We start from the raw sequence: 14,617 nt of genomic DNA on the forward strand, positions 1-14,617 counted from the left end.
TTTTCTTCCCTCTCAATGTTAAATTCCAGCATGGAGATTACCTGGACATCTCTCAACCATCTCCCCCAAATTCCTAGTTTAAAGCTCTCTTAATCATTTGTGCCAGCCTCCACCCTAGAAGTCTATTTCCCTCCTTACTCAGGTGAAGTCCATCCCGAGAGAACAGTCCTCGGTCCATGAATGCTTCCCAGTGGCCGTACGTCCCAAAGCCCTCTTTATAGCACCACTGCCTGAGCCATCTGTTGATTGCCATAATCTTGTCACACCTTTGTTGACCTTCTCTAGGAACAGGCAGAAACCCACTAAAGATCACCTGAGCCTCAATTTCCTTAAGCGTCTTCCCCAGCCTGGCATAGTCTTCCCTGATACGTTACAGTGAGAATCTAGCCATATCGTTCGTTCCCACATGAAGGACAATCAACAGATTCTTTCCCGCTCCCGTTAGGATCCTTTTCAGCCTCAGGTCCACATCCCGTATCTTAGCACTTGGCAGACAACACACCCTTCTATTCTCCGGATCAGCTCTAGTTACAGGCCTGTCTATTCTTCTCAGTAAGGAGTCCCAATCACATAGACCTGCCTTTTCCTGGTGACAGTGTGATTCTCGTCTATCCCCTGTTCCCTCTGGCTGCAAGTCCTCTCCATTTCCATTGTCCCTTGCAATCCTCCGCAACCCATCCCTTATCCTCCTGGGGTTCATACTTGGTGTTATCTCCATTGAGTCTTCCCCTCTTCCTATAGGACTAGCCACTCTTCTCTTCTTCCTTGCCCTCTCACCTTCAGCCACCACCTGCTGTGCCCCTTCTTCATTTTCCAACTCTTCAAACCTGTTCCTGAGCTCTATTTCTCCTTCACTGGCTCATCTTTTCCTCTGCCTGGTTCTTTTAGTCACATGCTTCCACTGTCCACTTTCCTCACCCAACAGTCTCCCCTCAGAGTTCTTTGGTCTTGCTTCCATCTGCAAGTCTGAGCTTATCCTTTCAGCCTCCTATCTTTGCTCCATCATCAGAGCCAGATAGGAAACCACGGGGCGTCCACGTCCCCCTCCTTCTCCTTTCATCGCTGGCTCCTGCACTTGGGCCTTGTGGAGAGGGATTATGTGATGTGGGGGCAAGGGAAGCTGGCATCCTGCTCTTCAGTCATTCAAACTCACTCTGCTCATCCTGGCAGAGGCCTCCAGGCTGGGACCATGCTGCCCCCATTACCCTGGGCTTCCACGCTCCATGAGCGCAGCTACCCCAAGCCCCCGATGGAGAGGTGACCTCACAGCAGGGATCACACTTATTTGGTACAATATGGGGGGTCTCCACTCAGCTCCCAGAGGGAAGGTGTCCAGTCCCACCCCTCCTCCCCAGAAAATAGCCCTGGGGACAGCCTCAGACTAAATGAACCCTGCCCTGGTTGTTCCCCCCGCACCCCCCGCATGTATGTGCATCCGCTGCCCCTGCTCCCACTACACACACCACGCTCTCATTTTCAGCCAGTTCTCCCCCCCTGCAGCATCGCTGACATACCTGGTTTCAGAACGAGGCTCATGCTATTGGTGTTCTTAAAGCCTCAGCTCCTGGAGTCCGGGATTACTGAAAATCCCAGCTTTCAAAAAGTAACTTTCTAGCCCAGCTGGCTGCAAAGAAAAGCTAGAAGTAGGGGCTGGCTCCCCCTCTAGCCTAAGAGACACCCACCTGGATCTGGATTTTTAAAATCTTGGGATTTTCAAACTACTCTCCAGATCTGGGGCCTGACTCATGAATTTTGAGCTGGGTCAGGGCACTGCTGCACCTGCCCTTGGCTCTAACCCCCTGGGGCCATGACCTTCAGCAGAGGGAGCCTGCATGGACCCCACTCCCCCTGCTCTGCTGCAAACAGAGCCGGCCTCCTGGAGCGACTGCCCCGGCTGCTCCAGCCAGCACCGCAGGACTAGGGGCAAGAAGAGGGGAGATAGTCAGGGATCAGAAACCCTAGACACAAGCTCCCGGGCCAAAGCCAGCTCCCAGAGATGTGCACAAGAGAGAGGTCTGGGCTGGGTGAAACTGGCATGGCCATTAGTGAGGCTAGCTCCCGTGGGGCAGCCTGCAGGGCGCTAGCACTAACCGAGAGAGGCCCGAGCAGGGTCTCAGCCAGGCCCCACGAGCCAGCCATGGCTAGCAGCACAGGGGGAAGCTGCTGCAGGATAAGCTGGGTGATCCAACAGGGAAGGCAGGCGTAAAGAGCCACCAAAGCAAAGCCAGGCACCCCATGCTGGCTGGTACTAGTCCCTCTCCCTCTAGGCACCCTCCCTTAGTGAGCTCCCATCTCCTCTTTGTCCTTTCAGAGCCAGGCAGCCAGCAGCCGTTGCTATTTGCTCAAAGGTCCCACGCGTAGGGAGGCAGACTGGTAAGACATTTACTTAGCACCAGATGCTGCACAGGAGGGGATTCCTCCAGCTCCCCTCCGCCCCAGCCCGGGAGTTGGGTGAACGGCACAGAACTAGTCTGGGTGGGTGCATCATGGCCAGGGCAGTGGGCGCCACCTGGCACAGCTGGAATGCTGCACAGAGCAGGGGCGGGAAGCAGCACAGGGGCCTGTTCCGCACCTCGGGGTGATACAATGAAAGGGCGGAGGGAGCCCAGAGCAGGAAACGCTGAATCATAGCTGGGAGGAGGAGATGGGATCCTGTGCACCAGTTGATTTCTTCTCAAGAGTGCAGGAGTCAGACAGATGGACATGCAAACCCAGCTCTCCACCTCCAAAGCTTGGAAATATTCCAGCAGCTGGGGCAGTCAAGGCAGAGCTGAGCTCTCCTCTCGCAGCTGAGCAGCAAGGCGCTGGGTGCCCGGAGTAGGGGAAATTACCAGAGGCCATGGACAGAGCAGAAGTCCTGCCGCTACTAGGGCTGGGTTATCTGTCACAGTGGCAAGCCTGATTCCCAGTGCTCATGCTCCCCTTCCAGAACCCCCCCCCCCCGCCCCCGGCTTAGATTTACAGAGGCACCTATTCACATGAGGATTCAGGTGGAGAATGCGCCTCAGGGGGCAGATCCCAACCTATGGCACCACTGTGACTCCAGAGTAACTCCCTGTGGAACTGGAGATCAGCATCTGAGCCTTTGGCTATAAAACCTTCCAGCCTAAGGCTGTGAGCCTAGCCCAGCTCCTTCCGCCTCCCTCCTTTATCCTCCCCCACACCTCCCAAGTGCGCAGGCCCAGATCCGCAAAAGCTATCAAAGTCTCCAAACCTCCGCTGATTTCAGTGGAACTCTGGAGCTTAAATACCTTGCTGAGCTGTGCCCCTGTCTGATGTAAGAGCCTTCTCCTCTGTCACTGCTGCTGGATGGAGCAGCCATCCTACAGCTGTGGGATCTGTTTCCTCCTCACTGCCTGTTTAACCTGTAGGCCAGGGGGTCTCAAACTGAGGGTTGGGACCCCTCAGGGGGGCACAAGGTTGTTACATGGGGGAGCACAAGCTCCACCCCAAACCCCAGGTTGCCTCCAGCATTTATCATGGTGTTCAATATAGTAAGGTGTTTTTAACTGGGGGAGGGAGGTCGCATTCAGAGGCTGGCTGTGTGAAAGGGGGCGCTGTACAGAAGTCTGAGAAGCGCTGCTGGAGGCTTTGCCTGGCTCGGTGGGTACAGGTGCTGCCCACGGGCCTGGGAGCAGCCAGAGCCGCTGGAGCTGAGTGCACAGCCCCTGCTCCGTGCTGCACGGGAGCAAACACCCTGCCCTGGGGCAGTTTGTACAGGGGGGCTCTGTGCTTAGCGTGCTGAGGGAGAGAGACCACGCCGCGAGGCAGATTTCTAACCTAGCCCCAAGGCCCCCCAGCTCTGTGCACTGCCAGCAGCTCCTGCTCGCTGCAGCACTTGGCCCAGGGAAAGCTGAGCCAGCATTGCCCTCTGGTGACCAGGAAGGGACATTACAGAGCAAGTAGCATGAAGCTGTTCCTTCAAGCTGGTCGCTCCTGGTTCTGGGCACACTTTCTCCCCGGGCAGGGCTGACCCCGTGCGGTAGGGGCAGCATTGCATGAGGTATTTGGCACATCCATCCACTCAGTTCTAAGAACAATCTCAATCTGCTCCCTCTCTCACAGGTTTGTCCTGGTAAGAATGCCAGGTACTGGCCTTCCACAGGCTGCGCGTGCATTAGCAGCAGCCAGGTTCAAAGCCACACTTATGGATGGGTTACACGGGTGCACAGGGACTTTAAGTGATTCTCTCGAGGTCATGCAGCAAATCAATGGCAAAAATCAGGCAAAGAACCCAGGAGTCCTGATTCCCACTAATCTGCTCAAGCCACCTGACCTCCCCCAAAAAGAAAAAACCACAGCTTTAATGGTGTCTTCACAAAGCAAAGCAGTGGCAAGGTGGAGACAGCGTGGTCCAGTGGCAGGGCTTTGGCCAGGGAAACAGAAGACCTTATTCTGTTCCTGGCTCTGCCACAGACCAGCTGAATACCTTTGGGTAAGTCCCTAGTTCCCCTCCCTCTCTTCACCTGTCAAGGCTGGTGCAAGAGTTGGTTGGGGCAGGGGGCCCTGATTCTGGTTGGGATCTATAGGCACAAATCATAAACCGTGACCTCTCCCTTGCAGTATTTACAGGTCTACTTGTAAGTTAACCAGTGGTACCTGGCACCTGTGTGTAAGTGTCTAATCAGGGCTCCCTCTGCTGCAATTAGACACTTGCAGCAGGCCGGTGCCACCTCACTCAGGCCAACAGCTGTTTAATTGTGGTGTAGATAGCTGGACAGCCCAAACTCTAGGACCCTCCCACCCCACAGGGTCCTAGGGCCCAGGCTCCAACCCAAGCCTGAACAGGCCCTAGCCAGAGCCCTGCAAGCCCGACTCAGCTGGCATGAGCCAGCCCTGAGTTTTTCATTGCAGTGTAGAAATATCCACAAGCGCTTGGTCCATAGAGAACCTGCTCCAGTGATGGGGGCTCATGGTCCTGGGGGGAAAAGGGCTCAGGCTGCAAGCCCTGTCAGCGACCCAGGCAAGTTTCTCTGCTGCACCAGCTGAACAGCCAGGACAGGACTCCTGTGATTGTGGAAACCAGGTTACGCTGCATGATGGGGTGTATACCCTACAGACCTCAGTGAGCTAATGGGAGGCCAAGTGTTACCTAGCTGCACCTGGCAGGAGAGCGCAGCTGGGCAGGAGCAGAGAGATTAGGATAAGGAGAGGAAGTGGGGCTGGCTGACAGAGCTGCTGGTGTTGAGCTGGGCTACAGGAATAGGCTGGGTGGAGGACTGCATCTGGACTCAGCTCCCCACTGAAACAAGGCTGAACACAAACTAAACACATGAAGGGTGGGAGGGGAGGAATGTACAGCAATGAGAAAACAAACACAGGATAAAAGTCAACACTTCATAATTGTCAAGTCCCTGACAGAAGATGTGAAAATAGAAGATGTTAACCCCTGAAAATGGCAGAACGGAGAAAGCGAAGTGTTAGTGACGTACAAAGAGCTAAGCAAATGCAGGGTGCAGATCTATCGATAGCATGTACACATAACGAGCAAGCTGAAAAGCTTTGTAAAACTGTAACCGTAGGGGAAATGAAAATTACTTGTCGACTGCCTACATTCCTGACAGGAGCAAGAGGGTAATGGCTGAAGTGGCACTAGGACTGGCTGAGGATAATATCAAAAGAGCAGAGGTGACGATAAAGTATTGTTTGTTACACAGCTAGCTAGGGGAGAGGGAGAAAGTCTGCCCTTGACAGCGGTATGCATAACCCTTAAAGATGGGACACTTCCAGATATCAATACCCCATTTAGATTCTAGTACTGGATTAAACCGTATCTATTCTCTCTTGGGAGCTGCTATAATTGTCAGAGGTTTGGCCATGCAGTAACCATTTGTAAGGGAACACAGGTGCAGTAACTCTGGAGGAAATCACTCATCTGAGAGCTATGTAGAAGGAACAGAACCCACATGCAGCAATTGTAAGGGAACGCACAGTGGAGCATATAAAGGATGTGCAGTAGCCAAACAAGCTAGAGAAATAGTTTTTGAAGGATTTTGATTGTAGCATATGCAGAGGCTATCGAAAGGTACCTGCCGCAGGAATTAGAAGAGGAAAAGACGTACAGGGGAAGCAGAATGGGGAGGAAAACAGAAAGGATGTATTGCTTATAGGTAAAGAGAAATGGACAGTGCTCATTATAGAATTAAATTGCATCTTGCAGATGGAGGAAAAACTAGAAGTATTAAAATCATAGCAAAAGCAGCAGAAAAATATCTGAAGCTAGACAACTTTGTGTGACTGCAGTCACACAGTTTGAAACGAAGGCAATAAATACAGCTTAAACAACACAGTCCTGACAATCCCTAGCTGGAATGTGCACAGTTTAGTAAAGCAGTTTAGGAATTCAAGACAGACATCTTTAAAACAGAAAAAACCTGAAGTGGGGAAAAAAGCCTGATGTAACGTGCCACAAGAAACCTGGCTAATAAATTGACATTCAGTCTACTGGGATATGATATACTTCAGAGGGATTGAGAGGCTTGAGGGGGGAGTTGTCTATATATTTATAAAAGAGGAACTTAGTTACTTTGAAATGGATGTGCAGAAACTAAGTTTTGAATATAATGCTACTAATACAGAAAAGAACACACGGATTTATAAACCGTGCAAAAGTTTTAGAATTAGAAAAAAAACTGGTTTCTGGCATTGTTAACTAATTCATAATTTGCAGAGACTTTACTAGTCCTAATGAGCCATGGGAAGAAAGAAAGCTGACCTAAATGGTAAATACTGAGAACAATTTATAGATATGCAAAACCTGGTACTATTGAATAGAGGAGCATCTACGAGATTTAGATCCTTTGGATCTGGATCCAGGAACTGCAACAAATTATATAGCTAGTAAGTGCAGCTAGGAAGTTCATAAAGACAACGGAATGGAAAGTGATCACTGCCCTACACTTACTGAGTACGAAGACCGAAGAACTGTCAAAAACCACAACACGACTTCCCAGGTGGAATTTTTGAAAAGTTGATTGGGGCCTTTTCAAAATTAAATGTGGTAAATATTTGTTTAGTAACCATAAGTGACAACATGAGAACACAACGTAACGAGAGGAATTGCAGCAGCGGCCGATCTGGCTATTACAGAACATTTAAGTGCCCTCTGCTTAGAAATCCCATTCCCTGGTGGAGAGAGGATTGCAAATTAGCAGTAAGGCAAGCAAGTGAAACACACAATGGACAGTAAAGGCTTAATGAATTATCAGTGTATGGTGGTGGCGCAAAGGATTATCAAAAAGATGAAAAGTTGGAGATTTCTGGGGGAAACTGAACAAAAGATCCAAAGCTTTCAGAAATCTAGAAGCAAATTAAAAGAATGACTGGAATTCAAGGCAGAAATAAATGTATACCTGCTCTTACTGCAAAGAATTAAATTGAGGTCTCCAACTTGGGAAAGACAGACGTTATAGCAGAAGAATTCCACAAGGTCAGTGGTGATATGAATTAAAGCAATGAGTTTCACGAGGGGGCGGAAAGGGTTCATTGAAAACTGAGCTTTTAAATGGCTGGAGAGAATATACCACTGATGTGCTAACAAAAATGTTAGATACACAGGAGCTTATCGCGGCCATTAGGAAAAGGAAAACGATAGCTCCAGGTACAGATACTAAAGGTAATGAAATGCTTTAACACTTGTCAGAAGGGAGTCTAAAGAGTCTGCTGTACAATGACATATGGGAAAAGGACTGCTGTCAACAGAATGGCAACAAGCATTGGTGATGTTACGTAGGAGACCAGACAAGGCATATACAAGAACTGCTGCTTATAAATATTGCCTGCACATCATGTGTGGGCAAGATCATGGAAAACACAGTAAATGTGAGACTAGAAGAATACTTGGGGGAAAATGGTATTATAACTCAGGTACTGAGTGGATTCAGAAAAGGATCATGGACAGTTGACCACATGGGGGACTAGAAATAGAGGTACACAAAAGACCAAGAACTTTAGGATAACAGTCATCCTGAACACAAAAAACATGACATACTATGGCAGGAAGGCCTTCTATATAAACTAGCCAAAACTGGAATAAAAGGGAGAACACCAGAACGGCCAAACTGGGTCAGATTAAAGGTCCATCCAGCCCAGTATCCTGTCTTCTGACAGTGACCAATGCCAGATGCCCCAGAGGGAATGAACAGAACAGGGAATCATCAACTGATCCATCCTGTCACCCTTTGCCAGCTTCTGGCAAACAGAGGCTAGGGACACTTCAGAGCGTGGTGTTGCATCTGTGCCCACGCAGGCCAATAGCCACTGATGAACATAGCCTGCAGGAACTATCGAGTTCTTTTTCAAATCCCGTTTTAAACCTGCTGCCTATTAATTTCATTTGGTGACCACTAGTTCCTGTGTCATGATGGAGTAAACAACACTTTCTCCACACTAGTCATGATTTTATAGACTTCTATCATCTCTCTCCTTAGTCAACTCTTATCCAAGCTGAAAAGTATCAATCTGTTAATCTCTCCTCATACGGAAGCTGTTCCATACCCCTAATCATTTTTGTTGTCCTTTTCTGTACCTCTTCCAATTCTAATATATCTTTTGTGACAAAGTTCCTCCTGTACCTTCGTGGGTCCTGTGTTTATTGGCAGATTTGCTCACCTCAGTGATCTCCCCCACAATCTGGATCAACTCCACGTGTCTGATCAGGAGTTGGAGTAGAGGGCGGGCCTGGGTTACCCCCAAACCTCCAGGCTTCCAGCCCAGGGCCCTGTGGATTGCAGCTGTCTATAGTGCCTCTTGTAACAGCTGTGTGACAGCTACACTTCCCTGGGCTACTTCCCCAAGGCCTCCTTCAAACACTTTCTTTATCCTCACCATAGGACCTTCCTCCTGGTGTCTGATAATGCTTGTACTCCTTAGTCCTCCAGCAGAACACCCTCTCAGTCTCAGCTCCTTGCGCCTCTTGCTCCCAGCTTCTCACACGCACTTCCTCTCCTCTGGCTTCTCCCCATCTGACTGGAGAGAGCTCCTTTTAAAACCCAGGTGCCCTGATTAGCCTGCCTTGATTGGCTGCAGGTATTATATCACCTTCTGCCTTAATTGTGTCTAGCAAGTTCCGACTACCCTCTAGTTGCAGACCTGCTCTGGTCACTCAGGGAAGCAAAACTACTCAACCCAAGTGACAATGATCTGTGCCCTTACCGACTCCTGCACCCCACTGCCTGGGTCTGTCACACTTTGAGGATGGTCACATGATAATCTGCATACAATATTCAAGATGGCGCGTACCATGGATTTTCTATTTATCTAATCCCTTCCAAAGATCCCAACATGTTACGCTTTTTGACTGCTGCTCATACTGAGTGGACTTCAGAACTATCCAAATGACTCCCAAGAATCTTTCTGATTAAATCAAGCTAATTTAACTCATCATTTATATGTATCGGTTAGGCAATATGTTCTTCCAATGTGCATAACTTCGCATTTATAACTTCGAATTTCATCTGCCATTTTGTTGCCAGTAACACAGATTTTTTTGAATCCCTTTTGTAGCTCTTTGGGGCAGTCGCCTTTGGACTTAGCTATCTTGAGTAGTTTTGTATCAACAAATTTTGCCACCTCATTGTTTACCCTTTTTCCAGATCATTTATGAATATGTTAAATAGGACTGGGCCCAGTACAGACCCCTGGGGGACACCACTATTTACCTCTCTCAGTTCTGAGAAGTGGCCATTTATTCCTACTCTGCGTTTCCTATCTTTTAACCACTTACCAATCCATGAGAGAACTTTCCCCTCTTATCCCATAACTTACTTTGCTTAAGCGCCTTTGGTGAGGGACCTTGTCAAAGGCTCTCTGAAAATCTAAGTACACTATATCCACTGGATCCCCTTGGTCCACATGCCCCCTCAAAGAATTCTAGATTGGTGAGGCGCAATTTCCCTTTACAAAAACCACGCTGACTCTTCCCCAACAAATCACACTCCTCTGTGTCTGTTAATTCTGCTCTTTACTATAGTTTCAACCATTCTGCCCAGTACTGAAGTCAGGCTTACCAGAATGTCATTGCCGGGGCCGTTGTCTGGAGCCCTTTTTAAAAAATTGGCCTCCAGTCATCTGGTACAGATGCTGATTTAGTGATAGGTTACATACCACAGTTACTAGTTGTGCAATTTCACATTTGAATTCCTTCAGAACTCTGAGGTGAATACCATCTGGTCCTGGGGACTTATTACTGTTTAATTTACCAATTTGTTCCAAAATCTCCTCCATCATCATCTCAGTCTGGGACAGTTTCTCAGATTTGTCACCTTAAAAAAAAAAAAAGCCTCAGGTTGGGGAATCTCCCTCCCATCCTCAGCTGTGAAGAATGATGCAAAGAATTAATTTAGTTTCTCTACAATGGCCATATCTCCCTTGAGTGCTCCTTTAGCAGCTCGATCATCCAGTGGCCCCACTGGTTGTTTAACAGGCTTCCTGCTTCTGATGTACTTAGAAAAAATTGCTGTTATTTTGAGTCTTGGCTAGCTACTCAATTCTTTTTAGTCTCCCTAATTATATTTTTACACTTCACTGGGCAGTTTATGCTTCTTTCTATTTTCCCTCACTAGGATTTAAGTTCCACTTTTTGCCAAATGCCTTTTTGCCTCTAACTGCTTCTTTTATTTTGTTGTTTATCCACAGTGGCACCTGTGGGTAGAGACAGGAGATGAGGAAGGTGAGGTAATATCTTTTATTAGACCAACTTTTGAGCCAAGCTCATCCCTCACCAATAGAAGCTGGTCCAATAAAAGATGTTATTTCACCCACCTTGTCACTCTAATATCCTGGAACCGACGTGGCTACAGCTACACTGGGTAGATAAGGCACTTTAAGTGAAGGATTTATCACTCAAAGTGGGAATGGCTTGATCAGAAATCTACAAGCTTACACATGGAATTCCAAAAAGGAGTATTATCAGCCCTACTTTGTTCTCCATTATGGATAAATGGCCTCACAGAAAGTGTTCAGACAGAAACAGGTATTGCCCTTTTTACAGACAACTATGCTATACGGACTAAGGAGAAATGACAAAGTAGCCATAGAAAAAGACACGAGTCACTCCAGAGAATTTCCAAGTGGGGAAATGATTGGGTATTTAAATTCTCACTTGCTAAACTAAAGGAATGCTTTTAACCAGGAGGAAAATTAAGGAAGACTCGAACTTATTTCTTCATGATGAAAAAATTCAGAGATAGTTCCAAAGTTTGTTACTAGGAGTAGTGTTTGATACTAAATTAGCTTCGAAAGGTTACACACACACACAGCATCACACAAGAGTGTAAAAGCAGGGTAAACTTACTTAAAATGTAGCTGAAAACAAACGAGGTACAGATACAAAGGTACTGATGATAAACGTACAGAGCACTGAGAAGATCAGCTTCAGACTATGGATGCCAAGTTTTTTAATCCAGCCTCAAAAACAACTCTTAGAAACCTGGAACTGCTCCAGGCCCAAGCTCTGCAATTGGCATATAGTGCAACACCACCACCACCAGTGTGTGTGCTGTAAGTAGCCACTGGAGGAGCACCGATAAATCTAAGGATGAAGCTATGAGAACTAATCTTCTGGGCAAACGTAAAAGGGAATCATGAAAACAGAAGTAAACAAGAGACTTAGGAGGATTGCTGGGAGCTTAGTAGACAGAACTATATGAATTGCCACAGACTTCCTCATACTATCAGGGTCAAAAAAATGGGCAAAGGAGATATGTAGAAAAGAAAACTTGAGAACACTAAAGAGTTACAGATGGATGGTTATTCCCCCCCTTTGTGGATTTGGAATTGTATAAAAAAGCCGCGGGAAGGATAAAACCACACATTATGACTAAAGAAATATCTGAATTTATTTATGACAAAAGGGGCCAGCTTTGTCAAGTCTACAATGATGGATCAAAAGATGGCAGCACAGGGAGAGTGGGAACAGCCTCCTGTGTTTCTAGCCTTGGAATGCAGAAACCTAAAAGGCTATCGAATTGCGTGACCATACTGATGGCCAAACTAACAGGGCTAATGTCAGCTCTAACCTGGGTAAGAGATGTGTGATCGGCCAAGCAGTGATTTGATCGATATACTTGTGAGGCATTACTGCAATCAGAATAGGGACTCTGGAAAGCAGAAATAATGCGTCTACTTAGAGAAATAATGCAAGCAGGTATCTGTGTAACAGTAAGATGGATTCTGGTGCACATCAGAACACCTGGACGTGAGATGGCTGACAAAGCAGGAAAACAAGTGCTAATAAATGAGGTGGATATTACGATATCCTTACGTGGACAAGAACTTAAAAATGTGGCCACTTGCCAAGTGGAGCTTGTGAAGGAATGGCAAGAACTACACACCAAGGGAACAAAAGGATGACAGTTTTATGATATGCTCCAAAGTAGAAGATAATATATACTCTCCAGTAATGACAGAAAAAGTGATGTAGTCATTCTTAGAGTGTTAACAGTTCATTGTGCCTTAAGAGATGTAAAGCTTATTAAAAAGGCAGTGTAATGTGTGCAAAACCAAAGAAACAGTTGCTTGTGTTCTCTGGCATTGTGGGTAATATTCTATGGAAAGAAAGTTTCTTTCTGAAGAATTGAGCCAGCTTGGTGTTACTAGAAAGGGTTAAACATCCTGCAAAATAAATAACCCTCAGAAGACATGTGGGGAGATAATGTTTGTGTTTGTGTATTTACATACCTATGAGTAGGGTGGACAATGTAACCAGCAGTCCCTGCCTATGCTGTATTCTGATAATTCAGAGGTCAAAAGAACATCCCATCATTTAAATGAATTGTAAACACAGGATCTCTGTATTCATCTCTTTGAAATGTATAGCAAATAATCTGTGAATGGCGGAGGAACAAGCAAATTGCCTTATGTTAATTCTTTAGCTAAGTACCAGTGATGGACCTCCTTCGAAGTCATCCCAGTTACATTTTGAACTCCAACTTGTCAAAAAGAACATGAAATTGGATAAAAGATCCTTGGGTCCCGATTCTGTCATCTCAGATCTGCTTAGGCTTCAAGGGAAGTTTGAATCACAAGACTGAGGTCCCAGTTATGCTGGTCTGCCCTGAATATGAGATTTGGCCATTGAACTATAACATATGAACTGAATTCTAAAGAAACTCTGCAACTACAAAGCTCACCATCTCGGCTATGAATCTGAACCTCACTGGATTGAGCTCATGTCTATGTATACTGACCTTTTAACCATACGCTCTTTTTGTTTTTTTAATAAATTTTAGTTTCGTTAATAAGAATTGGCTGTAGCGTGTATTTGGGTAAGACCTGAAACATTCATTAACCTGGGAGCTAATGCGTCTGATCCTTTGGGATTGGCAGAACAACTTTTTATATGATGAAATAAGATTTACAATTTTCATCATAAGAACAGCCATACCATGTTAGACCAAAGGTCCATCCAGCCCAGTATCCTGTCTACCAGCAGTGGCCAATGCCAGGTTCACTCCCTCTGGGGCACCTAACAGGTAATGATCAAGTGATCTCTCTCCAGCCAGCCATCTCCATCCTCTGACAAACAGAGGCTAGGGACACCATTCCTTACCCATTCTGGCTAATAGCTATTAATGGACTTAACCTCCATGAATTTATCTAGTTCTCTTTTAAACTCTGTTATGGTTCTAGCCTTCAGAACTTCATCAGGCAAGGAGTACCACAGGTTGACTGTGCACTGTGTAAAGAACTTCCTTTTATTTGTTTTAAACCTGCTGCCTATTAATTTCATTTGGTGACCCCTAGTTCTTATATTATGGGAACAAGTAAATAACTATCCCTTATTCACTTTCTCCATAGCACTCATGATTTTATAGACCTCTATCATATCCCTCCTTAGTCTCCCTTTTTCCAGGCTGAAAAGTCCTAGCCTCTTTAATCTCTCCTCATAGGGGACTCGTTCCAAACCCTTAATCATTTTAGTTGCCCTTCTCTGAACCTTTTCCAGTGTCAGTGTATCTTTTTTGAGATGAGACCACATCTGTACACAGTATTCAAGATGTGAGTGTACCATGGATTTATATAATGGCAATAAGATATTCTCCATCATATCTGACATGAGTACCTGGATGGAGGCCTGAGGCTGGATCACTTCAAGGGAAGTGCGTTTGGACTTTTGAGTAACCAGTAAGGTCATAAAGAAGCTGTTTTATGCTGGCTGGGTGACTAAGTATTGGAATATCCACCAGCTTTATGGTGATTGTCTCCCCCATTCTTTGGGGTTCACCATAATTGAGTGACCATAGCTGGGTCCTCACTAAGACCCTGCTCACACTTGGACTCAAAGATTTTTCCTAAAGGGACTAGTAAGAAAGTCAGGAAAATGGAGCAGTACAAAGAAAAGCCTTGCCAAGTTTCCTTAAGGAGACTAGACTTGAGTGAAAGGATATTTAAAAAACTGGTTAAACAGGAGTGAGGGAAGTGGCAGTGATAACCTCACGGCATGAGGCTGCTGTGCCAACAAACAAACAAAGACGAAGCTGGCTGCAGGGAGGGAGTTTGCAGTCACTCTTCAGGAAAGAGGGGGAGGGGGAGAACCTAGGAGGGAGAATAAAACCTGGAATCCTGGTCTCCTAGTCTATAAGGCCAGAAGGAACCATCATTATCTAGTCTGTCCTGA

The sequence above is a fragment of the Chelonoidis abingdonii genome, chromosome 21, assembly GCF_003597395.2.
Source record: "Chelonoidis abingdonii isolate Lonesome George chromosome 21, CheloAbing_2.0, whole genome shotgun sequence".
NCBI lineage: Eukaryota > Metazoa > Chordata > Testudines > Testudinidae > Chelonoidis > Chelonoidis abingdonii.